This window comes from Rousettus aegyptiacus, unplaced genomic scaffold (assembly GCF_014176215.1).
Source record: "Rousettus aegyptiacus isolate mRouAeg1 unplaced genomic scaffold, mRouAeg1.p scaffold_m13_p_2, whole genome shotgun sequence".
Taxonomy (NCBI): Eukaryota; Metazoa; Chordata; class Mammalia; order Chiroptera; family Pteropodidae; genus Rousettus; species Rousettus aegyptiacus.
The window spans coordinates 40636739-40651117 of record NW_023416295.1 but is presented as its reverse complement, the minus strand read 5'-3'; the positions used below and the strand labels follow the sequence as shown (position 1 = coordinate 40651117).

The 14379-nt window shown below is 35.4% G+C and overlaps 1 long non-coding RNA gene across 9 annotated transcripts in view; it reads left to right on the top strand.

The window, feature by feature from the left end:
* Positions 1-14379, top strand: part of LOC107520629 — a 232097-nt gene that overhangs the window by 91541 nt on the left and 126177 nt on the right. For 5 of the 9 annotated variants that reach the window (XR_004955992.1, XR_004955991.1, XR_004955990.1 and 2 more), the window contains 3 exons: positions 491-557; positions 10876-12091; positions 12323-12408. This is a non-coding gene — a long non-coding RNA (uncharacterized LOC107520629). The remainder of the gene's footprint in view (positions 1-490; positions 558-10875; positions 12092-12322; positions 12409-14379) is intronic. The other 4 variants (XR_004955989.1, XR_004955994.1, XR_004955993.1 and 1 more) reach the window with 4 other exon arrangements.

The window sequence follows — 14379 nt, the reverse complement described above, 5'->3', positions numbered from 1 at the left end:
CCTGACACAGATCTAACCAAAGCTTTTCATTGTTTTCTATAATTTTACTGTTGTACTCTTATTAATATATGTCCTTTGACTTCTACTATTTTATTTACTCTCGGAGGTAGGTGCATTTATGTATTTATTTGTTTATTACACAAAATGGAGATATATTATTGATTGAGAAGGAATATATTCTTGTCAGGCAAGTTGTTAAAGTGAATACGCATTAATTCAAGAAATATTTATTCATTAATCTAGTAAATAGAAATGAAACAATGAGTAACACATGGGACTTGCCCCAAAAGCTTATGGTCTAGTGGGAGTGAAGAAAAGTAAATAGGTAATTATAAAACTGTGCAGTACAGATGATGATTGGGAAAGTAAAGAGTGCAAATGAACACATGTGAGACACCTAATCTAACCCAGGGAAATAATTGCAGATGTCCCAGAAAACATGGCATGTGAATTGATGGCCGGATTTAGTTAGAATATGGTATTGTTTCAGGTAGAGTACAGCAGCATGTGCAAGAGCCTGGAAGTGACAGAGAACCATGAATGCCTAGGAACCGAAGGTAATTTATAATATATGTTAGGTGGGGGAAGGGAGAAGAAGAGGGCAGCAGGGAGAGATGAATCTACAGAGGAATGCAAGAAATTTGGGGTTGATCCTAAAGACAATGAAGAACTATTAGAGGGTTCTCCATAGAAGAATAATGTATAATATTAACATTAAAAACAAACAAAACAAAATGCTCACTCAGGTATGGTAAGTGATTTGTAGTGGGGCAGGACTGGAGACAGCAGATCAGTCTGCTCACTGTAATATAAGCTAGGCTAAAGTGATGGGGGCCTAAAGTAAGGTACAGGCAGTAGGGAAAAAGAAAAGACGGCTTTAAAGAATAATAAGGAAAAAGAATCAACAGGATTTGGTAATTGATTCATTAAAAATATTTGTTGGATTTCTGTCTCTGGCCATTATGGATGAACTAGTATTAGATATACTTGACACTGTAGATAAGTATGAAACCTGGACAAAATATATAAAATAGTATTTGCAGGCATGGGATAGCACCTTAGTTTTGGGCTACAATCCTTGGGAAAGGGAAAAACATTTGAGAGAGGCTCTAGGTTCACAGAAACTTTCTCTCAAAGACCATTTTCTAGGCTATTGTGTAAGGAGAAAGAACACAATTAGAGAGCATTATGTTCGCCAAATGAAGAATGAGTTTGTGGCTGCTAAATTGGATATGTGTGGGCCTGTGACACCAATAAAGAAGAAACCTAAGAAATCTAAGTGAAAAGTCCTCTCAGGTCCATGGTCAATTTCTGGATTATACAAGTGTAGGATGAAATTACAGGTTTTGACGAGAACCTCTCCAAAAAGGCTGAGAACTAAGGTGACATTCCAGTGCAGGGAGATTAGAGTGCAAGCCCAACCTGAGTGAAGAGATTCCAGAAAGGCCACATTGTGGGAGTATCATGTTTTAGGAATAAAAACGAAACTGGAATAGGCCATCCTAACAAAACCTAAAAACCTCATCAGTATAAGGTAAAGCTGCAGTAACTTAAGTGCCTGCAATAAAAAAACTCAACTATCTTTAGAAGACAGTGGCATACAGAGCCCCTGCAATGTACTATCCACAATGTTTGGCATTCAATAAAAAATTACTGAGAATAAAGTGATAAAATAGTCAATAAAAGCAAAACTAAAAATAGTTTAGTTGATAAGAACTTCATATTTATAGAGATTTTACTACATGCAAATACTGTTTCAGCTGTGAATAAGATGAGAAAAAAATATCTGACCATGGAACTTCCACTTAAGAGAGAGAAAACAGATAATAGACAAGATGAATAAGTGAAATATTTTTATGTTAGATGGTAAAAATACTATGAAGAAAAAGAAAGAACAGAAATAAGGGAATATTAAGAGGGTGGGATTTCAAGTAGGGGGGCAGAAAAAAATTAAGTGTGTGGGATTGATGAAGAGGGAAATTAAAAGGTGGCATCCACATTTTAAGCTCGTGTTTTTGTATTGCCTTGTGGTAGCCAAATATAAGAGGAGCAGTCTAATTACTTTTAGGGAGATGATATTTTGAGAATGTTTAGGTTGAGGTCTGTGAAACCTTAATTGGAATTTCTTAGTAGGCAATTGGATGCATAAATTTGGAAAGTAGAAGATATGTATTCAAGATGTTAATTTTGAAGTAGTTAGCAGATAATAAAATCTATGACTAACAGTATAAAATGGTAAGAGAAAATAGTGAAGTACTTTAGGATTTTAAATACAAAGACATGAGACAGAAGTATATCAACATAATAACTGGGTAGACAGGATAACACAATAGAACATGTAGCCATGGAAAACAAATGTTTTAGCAGAAGGAAGTGGTCAGCAATGATGAGAAATTTGGTGAGAAATCAAATAAGCACTAAGATATTTTATTAGAGACAAAGAATTTGGCTATAAAGGGCAGTAACTGAAGAGGATTGTTAGATTACAGAACTGTGAAGTGTGCATGTGTGTGTGTGTGTGTTAAGAATGATAGACAAGCATATTTAAGTGTACTTAAAAATATTTTTCGAAGGCCTATTTAACTACGCAATCTAGACCAGAAAGAGATGAGAGCATGACAATGTCTAGATTAAGCACATGATATTTTAATTTTTAGGCTGATTCTTTAGTGCCCCTCTTAAGGCACAGAGGAAACTTTTAACTTGCTCCACAGCTATTCAGGTGATGTTAATGCCGAATCTTGCACATCAGAACTTCTAACTTTATCTCAGAAACTTCCTCATTTAAGTTGTTACATGTAATTTTGTTATTCAAAATATTAAAAAGACAAAAAATCATTTTTTGTTTGATGATTTCAGTTTTATTAATTGGTTCTCTTTGGGTATACTTGCTCAATCAGTGGAAGTCAGTTCATTGTATTATCATAACTTTAAATTTCCTCATTTTTCAGAAGAGAGTATTTAAAAAACTGTCAAAAGTTTACTGAGATCATGATAGACAAATAACTATAGCAATTTCAAAGTTAGGTACTCTACTAATTATATTAAAAAGGAGAAAGGAACATATTGTCATGATGTTCTAACACCAAGATTGGCTTTAGTGAATATTAATTTTTTTTTTTTTTATGGTGATAGAAAGAAATTTAACTTTTGGTGGTAAAGACACAATACAATATACATATGATGCATTATCGAATTGCACAGTTGAAACCTATATAATTTTATTAACCAATGTTGCCCCAATAAATTCAATAAAAAGAAAAAAACTTTATAACAGTTTTTCTTACTCAGTTTATTTAACATTGGCCCAAGAGAAGTTTTAGTCTAGCTCAATTTATATACATCTCAAAAGAAACTCAAAAAATTGCTGCAATCATTATTTTTGAAGTTTGGAATCCAAAAATTAGTTTCAAATTGATGCATGTATAGTCAAACTTTCCTTTGTGTTTACAGACATTATTCTTTAAATAAGAACAATTATTTATAATGTATATTACAATCTAGTTTAAACACTGAGTCTGAATTGTAATAATTGATATTTTTGTCAGTAATTCAATACTTCCAAAACTTTTAAAGAACTTCTGTGCAAATAAGCTTTCTTCTATTAATGCATATATATGAACAAGGTATAAATACTCTTAAAAGTCTATGAACTTCAAAGTTAAAATAAGAATTATTAACTTAAAATAAAGTGATAAAAAATGTGAATATTTTTGAGAACTGGTGCCATAATTTTCTAAGAAAAATAAAAGGAAAATTTGAAGTGCATATTTAGGCCAATGAAAATGAATTGTGACAAAAACATTATGCCCACTGAATGTATTAGAATTGAATGCATGAGCTCACTTCTGACAATATTGAAAGACTTCAAAACTAAAGTATTTTATCAACTATCTTTTGCTTTGAAAAGTCAAAGAAAAAAAAGATTTTTCTACTAGAAATGCATATTTTTCCAAGAATCACCAACTGATGTTAGAGAGATTCAAATTTTTACACTAATTGAGGATTTATTTTTCTGTTTTAATGCTTTCTTGAGACTCAGATTATTATTCATCTTAACATTGTTAGCATTAAAAACATCTAGTTATCCTAAAGTGTCTCTTTGTTCATAATGAATAGAGATCATCAAGAAAGATAAGCTATTTCAACAAGTCATTTTGAAGGACTAATTATTGTTTTATTATACTACTAATGCTCAGAGTGATCATATGACACTTAAGCTATCTCGGGCCTGATAAACTTTAAAATATAGTGGGAATAATGACACTCTTTCATGTTGCTCAAGGGCGTATTGAACAGGATGACCCACTGTGCTCTTCCAACCCAAGGGTATGAATCTAGATACTGATCTGTGTTTAATTAGCATTTTAAAGAGTCTAAATATGATTTATATTTAGTAAAGTCATATTCTAAAGATGAATATGATTTATTACTTGAGACTAAAAGTTAAATTTTCACTTGACTAAGCTAAAAGTGGTTTACAGAGATGAGCAATTCATATTTTGCACATAGATACACCTTCTGAAGAAACTTACAGAATTGACTCGGTGTAATGCAGTATTTGGATTTCAGGTTAGAATCCCAGTCTTTTCTTTATTTGGATGGAGGAAGGAGAGAAACACACATCTTTTTCATCTTCTTCCACAGTGATTGTCCATCATCTGAACTGTGGCTGCTTTCCAGCCTCAGATGATCTGGAATAATGGCCTTGCCTCCCTGGAAGTCAAACACACCAATGCTACTCTAAGGAGAGCCCCAACCCTGACCTTCCCTCCCTCCCCCTACTTTCTTATCAAGTTCTTGAATACCGCTATGTATGTTATTCCAGGCCTTTTGGAAGGCACAAATCAGCCATTCTCTCAGGCATTGTAGAGGTCTAATTTTTACATGAAGATTAGCTCTGGTTTGTGGAGTAAGGAGTCACTGGGTCACTTTACTTGCCATTGGGAAGGTGCTTTATAAAGACCTGCTGGATTACAATTTCTCCTTGCTTTTTAGGATGGGACATCTGAGTATTTTCACTTCACATGCCAGTTTCCATGGGTCTCTGGATTTTCCTGGAGTTTGTTGCAAGAAACATTAAAGAAAATTTAAAGCTTTTTAGGATGCTTCTGTATACATGCAAGTAAATAAATAATCCTCTTAGGTGTTGGTCACCCAAAAAAATGAGCCTACCAACCAGTTATCCAGTCAGTCATCATCAGCGACAAAAATTTGTTCTTGTGATTTAAAGCCAAACCTGATTTTGATTTAAAGACAGCCACTGACCTAATTGGTGGCCTTGCTTGTAATGGTTAATTTATTTGGCAACTCTACTAGACCATGATACCTAGATATTTAGTCAAACAGTGTTCTGAATTTTTCCATTAAGGCGTTTTTTTAGATAAGACTAACATTTAAATCTGTGGGCTCTGAGTAAGGCAGATTACTCTCCATAATGTTGATGGGTCTCATCCAATCAGTTGAAGGCCTTAATAGACCAAAAATTGACCTCCCCAAGCAAGAGGGAGTTCTATGAGCAGACTGCCTGTGTACTTGAATTTCCGCTCTTCCCTGAGTCTGCAGCCTGCTGTCCTACTTCATCACATTTAGGGCTTGTCAAAACTCTGCAATCATATAAACCAATTCCTTAAAATAAATTTCTCTATCTCTTGTCCCCTCATATGTGTGTGCGTGTGCGTGTGTGTGTGTGTACATAATATACACATAAATATATACACACATATAAGTTTATGTGTATATACACACACACACACACACACACACACACATATTATGTGGAATCTGTTTCTCTGGAGAACCTTGACTCATTGCTTAAACATACAATCAAAATAATTCCTGGCATGTAAGAACCCAAATTATTGAATAAATCAATGAATAAAAATCTATTCCAGAAATTTTGTTTGGAAAAAAATAGTTTAATAGTGAAATCATGAGGGGATGAAGAATGGCTCCTAATACCTTTGAATTCAAATAAATAGAAACTAGGTTAAGATACAATTTTTCTTACACTTTTTTAAGCTTGAAAGTTTAAAAAATTGTACAAGTTCAGGAAACAAAAGGTCTGCATTCTAGTCTTGTCATTGCTTGTCAGAGATTTTAGACCCCTGATCTAGCTGTCTCCAGATGTTTCTACAACTGTAAATTGACAGATGTGGGTTAGTTGATCTTTCAAGTCTCTTTGGTTATAAAATGTCTTCATTATGTAATTCCATTTGAGGATCACTTCAGTATAGTTATTCTGAGTGTGTCACTAATCCCTAGGGATTCCACTAGTCAGCTCCCAAGGCAGTGATTTCATGGGGGTACATCATGTCCTGATAGTTATATGGTAATGGGGAAATAAAGGAGTGCAGTCATTTAGAGCACAGCAGTGTTTCCTTTCCCTAGTAGGCACTGCAGAGAAAAAGTGGAGATAACAGTTTACTGTATTTAAAGTTCATAAATCAATGTTAAAACGCCCTTTACATTTTTCTTTGACACTAAAACAAAAAGGACTCATAATTAAATTGTTTTGTGAATAAAAATTCTCTCATTTACGTTCATCGCTTTGCCTATACAGGAATTTGATTTGCCAACAACTTAATGCTTTGAGAAAGCTATAGGTCATTTGCAGCACATTTAATAGTACTGTCTCATGAATCCGATTTTATATTTTTATTTTGTCACCAGTTTGGCAGTACAACACAAGCTTCAAATAATATTACTTTAATGACCTCAACAATGTTTATGTTTCATCACTAAGTGTATTTCTAGAAAATTCCGTTCTTTTCTCTGCCATATTCATTGAATGGAGATATTCACCTGAGCTGAAGAATAAAAGACCATTGCAATTATGAATGTCATCAAAGGACAAATGAAAATATGTTCATTTTGAAAAAGGCATGAGTTACAGAGTTCTTTTTTTTTGTTATTAAATATTAAGGGAAAAAATTAAATATCAGCAAGATCAACATTAACTGGAATTTCAGTTAAGATTATTTTTCCCTAAAATAAAGTTGTTTTTCATTGATGAAAACTCAATACTTGGTATCAGAAAATATACACATAAAAAGAACATTTAAAATAAGAATCTCACCTGTCCAACAACAACTATGCTGAATACATTGGTAGTTATTCTTTGATATAGGTTTTATAAACACCAATAGACAATTTCCTCTCCAACTCCTACACCCTGCCCAACTAACAAACACAAATACTTATAAACCAGATATCTTCAAAACTGACTAGTCTGTGACATCAAAGTGAGACCATGTTTTCTCCAATATTAAATTATGATATTTCCAATGCCCCATGTGCCTGTAGTTATGGAAACATGGTCATTCCTTGCCCCTTAGTGTTTTATGTGTTGTGGCCAAGAATTCCAAGTGTTCTAACTTAAGCCAGAGGACTCCCCTGGTATACCGCACTTTGAAGCACAGCTTGGACAACCTTCAGCATGCCCCATTTGCTTCACTGTTTCTACTCCCGAAGGCATTCTTCCTTGGTGGTTAGTCAGGGACACACCTCTCCCAAACTGGTAAGCTCCAGAGTTAGAGCTTGCAGTAGTCAGTTTTTGGCCCACACATGTTTTTGTTTTTTTTTTTTTTTTCTAGTGTTCTCTCCCAGGTACACTCGACTGGATCAGGTATTATCTTCATACTGTTCTCAAAACCTACGCTCCTCTGATGATCTAGTTTGAGTGATGAGAGATGACCACCAGTCCAGACTTGCTGGCTGTGGCGGCTTAGGATTTTTCTAGATTCCAGTTGTTCTTTCCCCTAGTCAGATTCTGCCAGGATTCTCCTGGTTCAAAAGAGCAGATATGAATCTCAAAAGGAATTGAGTTTTGGTATTGATCCTTTTTTTCTTCCAGAAATCAGTTTGATTCATTCCTGATACTAACATAACCACCCACATTTAGCACAGATGTTCAGCAAAAGATTTAGAAACTGTTCTGGAAGCTGTCATTAGCAGGGATGAATTAACAGAGTATTTATGGATAATACTAAAATGTTCAAATACATATTTTCTTTCTCGATCATTTTATAGAAGTCTTATAAATATCAATAGCTGGCTTGCTTGTCCTTTGGGAAGCTTGTCCTTTGCTCTTATACATATTAGTAGTACCAAAGTCAGTATTTTAACAGTTCTAAATGTCAGAGCAGTTGCCTGGTTATAGGACAGTCTGAACAAATACAATCAATATTCCAAACCAGCCTCTTCTCAACTCCAAAGTCCTCTTGTTTCTGAAGTAGCTTATGGGATCTGTAAAGTCAAGAGTGGTTTTTCCCAAGGGATCTAATTTTTTATGGGAGATCTGTCTCTTGGTTCAAAGAGTTTTTAGAAGCATAATTCATATATAGAATTCAGAGGCTATTTAGAGAGTGAACACTTGAAAAGAGAATTAGAATGTACTATTATGTTTACCATAGGTTTCTCTAATTCATATCCAATCCCCTGCATGCTTGTCTCCTTTTTCATTATACCTGACTCATTCTCTCAAAAGATTCAAGACAGGTCAAGCTAGATTTTAAATCTGCAGAGAGCTATAGGATAACTATAATGATTTTTAGAACCTGTAAACACTCGAGCAGTGGGGAGGGTGATGAGGACTGCTCACTAACTGTTATGGCTCCCTTGGGGATCATAGTCTGGAAAAGCAAATCACAAATAGTCTAATGACAAGAGAAAAGGTTTTACATATTAGTAATGGTAAAAACTACTTTGGGAATGTATATTTTGACTGATCATAAGGGTCTTGAATGCCAAGCTAAATTCAAACTGTCTTATAAGCAATATAAGGAGAATAATTGAAGCTTGCGATCATGAATTAACTATGAAAATGGTATTAAGAGTGATTAAAGTTTACATAGCATTGATGAGAGCTGGCTAGACTTAGGCAAACAGGTCTAGGTTAGCTTCACAAAATCATCCAGGTGAAGGCAGTATGGGCCTGAGGGTGACAGTGATGTAGAAAGGAGAGAGAGAGATGCAGGAACCATTAGGAAGATTGACTATTAGTGGCAACTAATTGCTTATAAGAATAATGATGAAGGTGGATTTGAACTCTATTATGACATATTGAGCAAAAGGAATTAAGATAGCAAAAATGCTATTGAAAAATTTAGGCTAAGCTAAAAGGGTTCTAGCTTTGGGGGAAAATAATTAAGTAAATAACTTCCAGAAGGGTTCTACATGAAGATATCAGATATGATAACAGGTTAACTTTATGCTGACTTGCCAATATGCACTCTGGGACAGCATTGGCTAGGTAAGGAAGGAGTAGGACAAATCCGCATATGAGGACACTCTGAAGCCACTGGGACTCTGAATGGAAGCATTAAGTTAGAATGTGGACACAGAACAAAAGGGAGGAAATATCGGAAAGCTAACTGACTGCTTCACACTTGTGGCAAGGGAAACATTGACCAATAGCATTCGGATTAAAGGATTATACTGTATTATTAGTCAGAGTCAGGGGACACAGAGCCAATGTGAGTATATTAAACAGGAAATTTCATACTGGACACAGGTGATGGAAGGGTCAAAGAACCCAACAGGAGATAGTGAGCAAACCCGAGACTGACCAACACTAGGAGACCACCAGACCCTTGAGGTTAGAGGGACACAGAGGAAGTGGTGATACCACAGCCTGGAAGCTAGGACTTTGTAGTGGAAGCCAGAACCACAGAGTGAGCTGAGTGTCTGCTGGGAGCTGGAATTGGAGAGGAGACTCAGTCCATGCCAACGATGTCACTGGAGGCAGAGAGAAGGAGAGAAATGCCCTGGCTCCTTAGCCTGCCCTCAGGGCTTCCATTATTGCCTTCCATTAGCCCAGCCTACCCACATACCAGAGAGCAAAGGAAGCTAGGTAATGCACTTTCTTGCAACACAGAGCAGAGGAAGAGCAGGACTGGAGTAAAAATAGACACATCCAGCTAGCCTGCCACATCTTAATGAGCACAGAGTATTAAAGTTTAAAGTTTTGAGAGCTCCCTCCCAAGAAACTTTGGAGCATAAATATAAATAAAAATGTATTTCTTTTTCTTCTTAACTGTAATCCAAAAAAAGTGCAAATGCTATAGAAAGAAGCGAATTTAATAGTCATCCAAAATAGTCATCTAAAATGGTCGTCACCAGACTAGCCCTCAGCTCATTCTTCTTCCTGCATTTTTTTCTTTTACCTTGTTGACATCACCATGTGCTTCTTGTCTAGTTAGCAAAAAGCTGGACATCTGAAAAAAAGGATAGTTCTGCCATTTAAAAAAGAACAAGTAAAAATTTTTTGTGATGTGAGAGTGGCTTTTAAAAATAATTGTGTTCCTCTTTTTTTATAATTACAAGTGAACTTTGTTTTGTATTCTGCAGATGATTTATGATCTTTTGGCTAGAGGACTGAAAAAGACTCATATTTTTAGAAGTTTGCCTTTGACTTTCTATGGGTCTCTTGGAAGGTTATTATTCTCTCAGGACTGTGCCTTCTTAGAAATAACAGAGTGCAAAGACAGAGAATGATGGATACAAATAGGAGGACCATAATGCCCCTAATAAAAGAATGAACATCCCTTGTATTATTTGCTCCAATTTCCCCTTTTTTGCACTATGGGACTAAGTCTAGTGTTTGGTTGACAAAAATTAATATTTATTGAATACTCACTATTTGCCTGATAAAATTTAAAGTGATTTACATGTATCATCCCATTTAATTCTCAAAACAAACCTATAAGGGTGGTACCTATATAACCCTGTTTTGTAGGTAAAATGAGCCAAGGAGCAGAGGGGAATTTTCCTGCAGTCACATACCTGATATGTGGCAGGAACAACATTGAAACCCCACAGCCTGTTCCCAGAACCCACATTGTACCCATCTTAATATGTGGCCCATTCTCTCAGATTGTCTCAGACATGGAGATCTAAGGACATGCAACATACCCACAGATTGCCCCAACACCAGAGGTGCTGCTGTCAGGAGCAGGTGGGTAAGCGAGGCCCTTCTAAGGGTCTGAATGGACATCAGTGGGGGAAAAAGTTGCCTGGTGTCCAAATGAGAGAGTGGTGGTCAAACACATGGAGTCTGGTCAGTTTATGTAGCTTCTTAGGTGTTTTACATACATTTGGGGTGTCAGTTACTTCATCTGTGAAATAATAATGAGTATTCACCTCATAGGTCAGTTGTAAGAATTAAATGAAATAATATAAGTAAAGCATTTGTCACAAAGTGTTGTAATCAATGCATAGTTATTATAATTACTATTACTGTTGCTATTGTCAAATGGAAGACGGGATCAATTTGAAATCCAGATTATCCCCTGCCTGTATTATTATGATAAATCCTAATGAGCTGCTGATTCATTCCCAAAATCTGCCTTGCCATGTAGGTACCTAATATTAAGGAGCCTTTCAAAGACTATATCTTAAAACTATGATTTACTTCTCTGACCTAATTTAACAGCAAACTAAACAAAAATCAGCTCCCCGCTGAAGACCTCTTTGGGTCTACAAATACAGTAGAATATTCTTTAGAGCCTTTAAGGCTTTCCTTCAATATGACTCCCCTCCCCAAATATGTTCTAATAGTATGTTAAGTTCCCAAAGCATTCAAACTGTGTAATTTCCTAGACTTGTATCATGCCTCTGTCCTCCTGGTCATTAGTTTTGTTTCCCCTCTACCTAGAAAATTGCCCCCTTATTCAACCTTATCAAAATCTTCTTTCTTAAGTCCATCTTACATGAATGTATTCCAGAAAGGCTTTTCTTATCTACTCAAATAAATGCAATCTCTCCCTGATCTCCGAACTCTAAAACAGTTGTTTGCACCTTATGTATGCAGATATTACTTATCCACTTAGTGTTCTGCCTATGAATTCGTCTCAGCCTGATAAAGATAAGCACACTGATTTTACATCTGAGCATTCCCTGGAGCAACTTTCATTATATCTTGCACCAAGTAGTCATTCAAAAAAGTATTTGTAGAATTAAATGTAATACAGAGAAATTTTTCAGGAATACAACTTTCACTTCAGCCCTCTCAGTCTTGGCCCTGCTCCTCTACTCAGCTGTACTCCGGCTGGAGACATTCTTCCCTGGTTTCAGGTTAACCATTGCCCAGGTAAACTATGCATTGTAGATGCTTTCATTAAAAAGAAATCTTCAATAAGAAATATACTGGCATTTGTTTTGCTGTTAAAAAAAAAAAAGCCAAGAGGGTTTTAAATTTAAACCCAGCCTACTACAGCCTGTGGAATGGCTCTTTAATTGACCATTAAGCATGTGCATGTAAATATAAACTCTCTTCAGCGAGTTGAGAAATATCCCACCAAGCAATGCTTACTATTTCCAGCTGCCAAAGGGATAAGCATGTTTTGACTGAATCAAGATCCGCATGAACTCCTTCCCTCTGCAGGAGATCCTGACACTTCAAAGGAGGTAAGACACCCAAAACTCATAGCTCAGAACATATATACACACACACACACACCAGATTTCACTTTTTCCCCCTTTTCCTATTCATAGATATTATGAAAATTAGCAAGGTGAATCTAAGGAGAAAATTCAGATTTCTTAAATTTTATGTGTATATTGTGATAAAGATGACTGATAGAAAAGCAAACACATTTTGAATCTATGGGCCTTAAATACCCTCGTTGACATTTGGCAATAGAATTTGCTAAGAGTGTGTGAGTATATATTAAATAATTTGTGGAGAACCCTCCCATGGGGGAAAACAGAATGAAATGCAAAGTCCCAAGATTTGTGTACATTGAAGGTCTCTGTGACAGTGTGGCAAGGCTCCAGGCTTTAAGGACTTGCACATTACATTTGGATTTTAAAAGACCCAAAGCCATAAATTCTGGTTACAATTACAGCTGGTGAAAAGAAAGATGACCTAGGAGTTATTAATATGTAAATCTAGTAATTTGGAAAATTGAGTAATCTCAGGTTAGAGTTTCTGAATTTATGCAATCTAATTTCGACCCAAATGACATTGCACTTCAACAGTTCTGTGTAAATTGACAGCAAATTGCATAATGTTTTTAAAAATCAGTACAGAAGAAATGTGCTTAAGGAGAGCATAAGGCAAGAATACATATGTGGCTACAGTGCATCACACCAATGATCCACATAGTCTGAACCCTCATTCCCAAAGTAGCCAATGTCATATGTTTGAGTAGGGAAAAAATCTGATGACAAAGGAGATCATGTCTTTACAAATGGGGCAGAATGATTTCTCTAGAAATGTTCTCTTCTATCTTTGTCTAACTTGTAATGTTTTATCTCAATTCTGGTACAAGCAGAATAACCAATTTTTCTTATCTCTGCCGATAGTCCTGTCATTGAGAAGGATAGTGTTGATAGGTAGAAATGTTTATTGGAATTGTTCAACTGCCAAGTCTGTAGACACAGCTGGAATCATTCACGAAATGGCTAATCAATTTACAGTATGGACATGGGATTTGACTGTTCTTTCCCTGCTTACCAGTACTTAATCTTAAGTAACCTGAAATAATTGATTTTTTTGAAACCTAATCATATAGCTCTTTTGCCTGACTAAAATAATAAATTGGTATAGTTAGCAGCCTGCATTAATCAGTTCATATCCTCTTAGTACCACAAACACTAAGGGGTACTTTATATTTCTCTATCAGGATGAAATCTGTTTGAATCAAATATTAGTTCAGATACAGACTCATGGAGTCCATGAAGGGCATATTCGTGAAGAAAAGCATGACTTTCTCAAAGTTAGAAATTATTTTAATATATTTGTTTTACCTCAATAAATTTTTATGAATGCCATGCATGTAAATATAATTGTTTTTATGTATTTGTAATGTTTTTTTGTTATTTGCATTTAAGACTTATTACAGTTCTGCCTTTGCGTAAAGAAGTATGCCTCTTGCTTTTTAAAAATATAGCTAATTAATGCTCTGAGAATGTCACCTAGTTTACATATTCAAGAATTTGGTGAAGAAGTTCATGTGAGTCAATTTGGAAAGTGAGCTTTAGCTTTGGAGTAAGAAACATTAAGTTTGAACATTAGCTGTCCTACTGATTATTTGGCTGGATAGGAGCAAGTCATTTAAATTCTGGGCCTCATTTTCTTTTGAAACTTGGAGTTCGTAGTCCCTACCATATATTTATTTATTCTGTCATTTCTCCAATATTATTGACTACCTACTATGTGCTAGGTACTTTGCTAGATTTGGTAGTACAAAGAGTGAATAATAACTCACTACAGTCCAGGAATTTATCCTTAAGTAGAGGTATGTTGTAAAAAGGTAAGGCAGGCACCATTATAATGACAGCTATTATAATTGAGATAGGGCTAAAATGCCAGGAAATTGAAGTGGAAGATGAATTTGTTTCTTTGCTTTGGAGAAGGTCTCAAAAAGAAAGGTA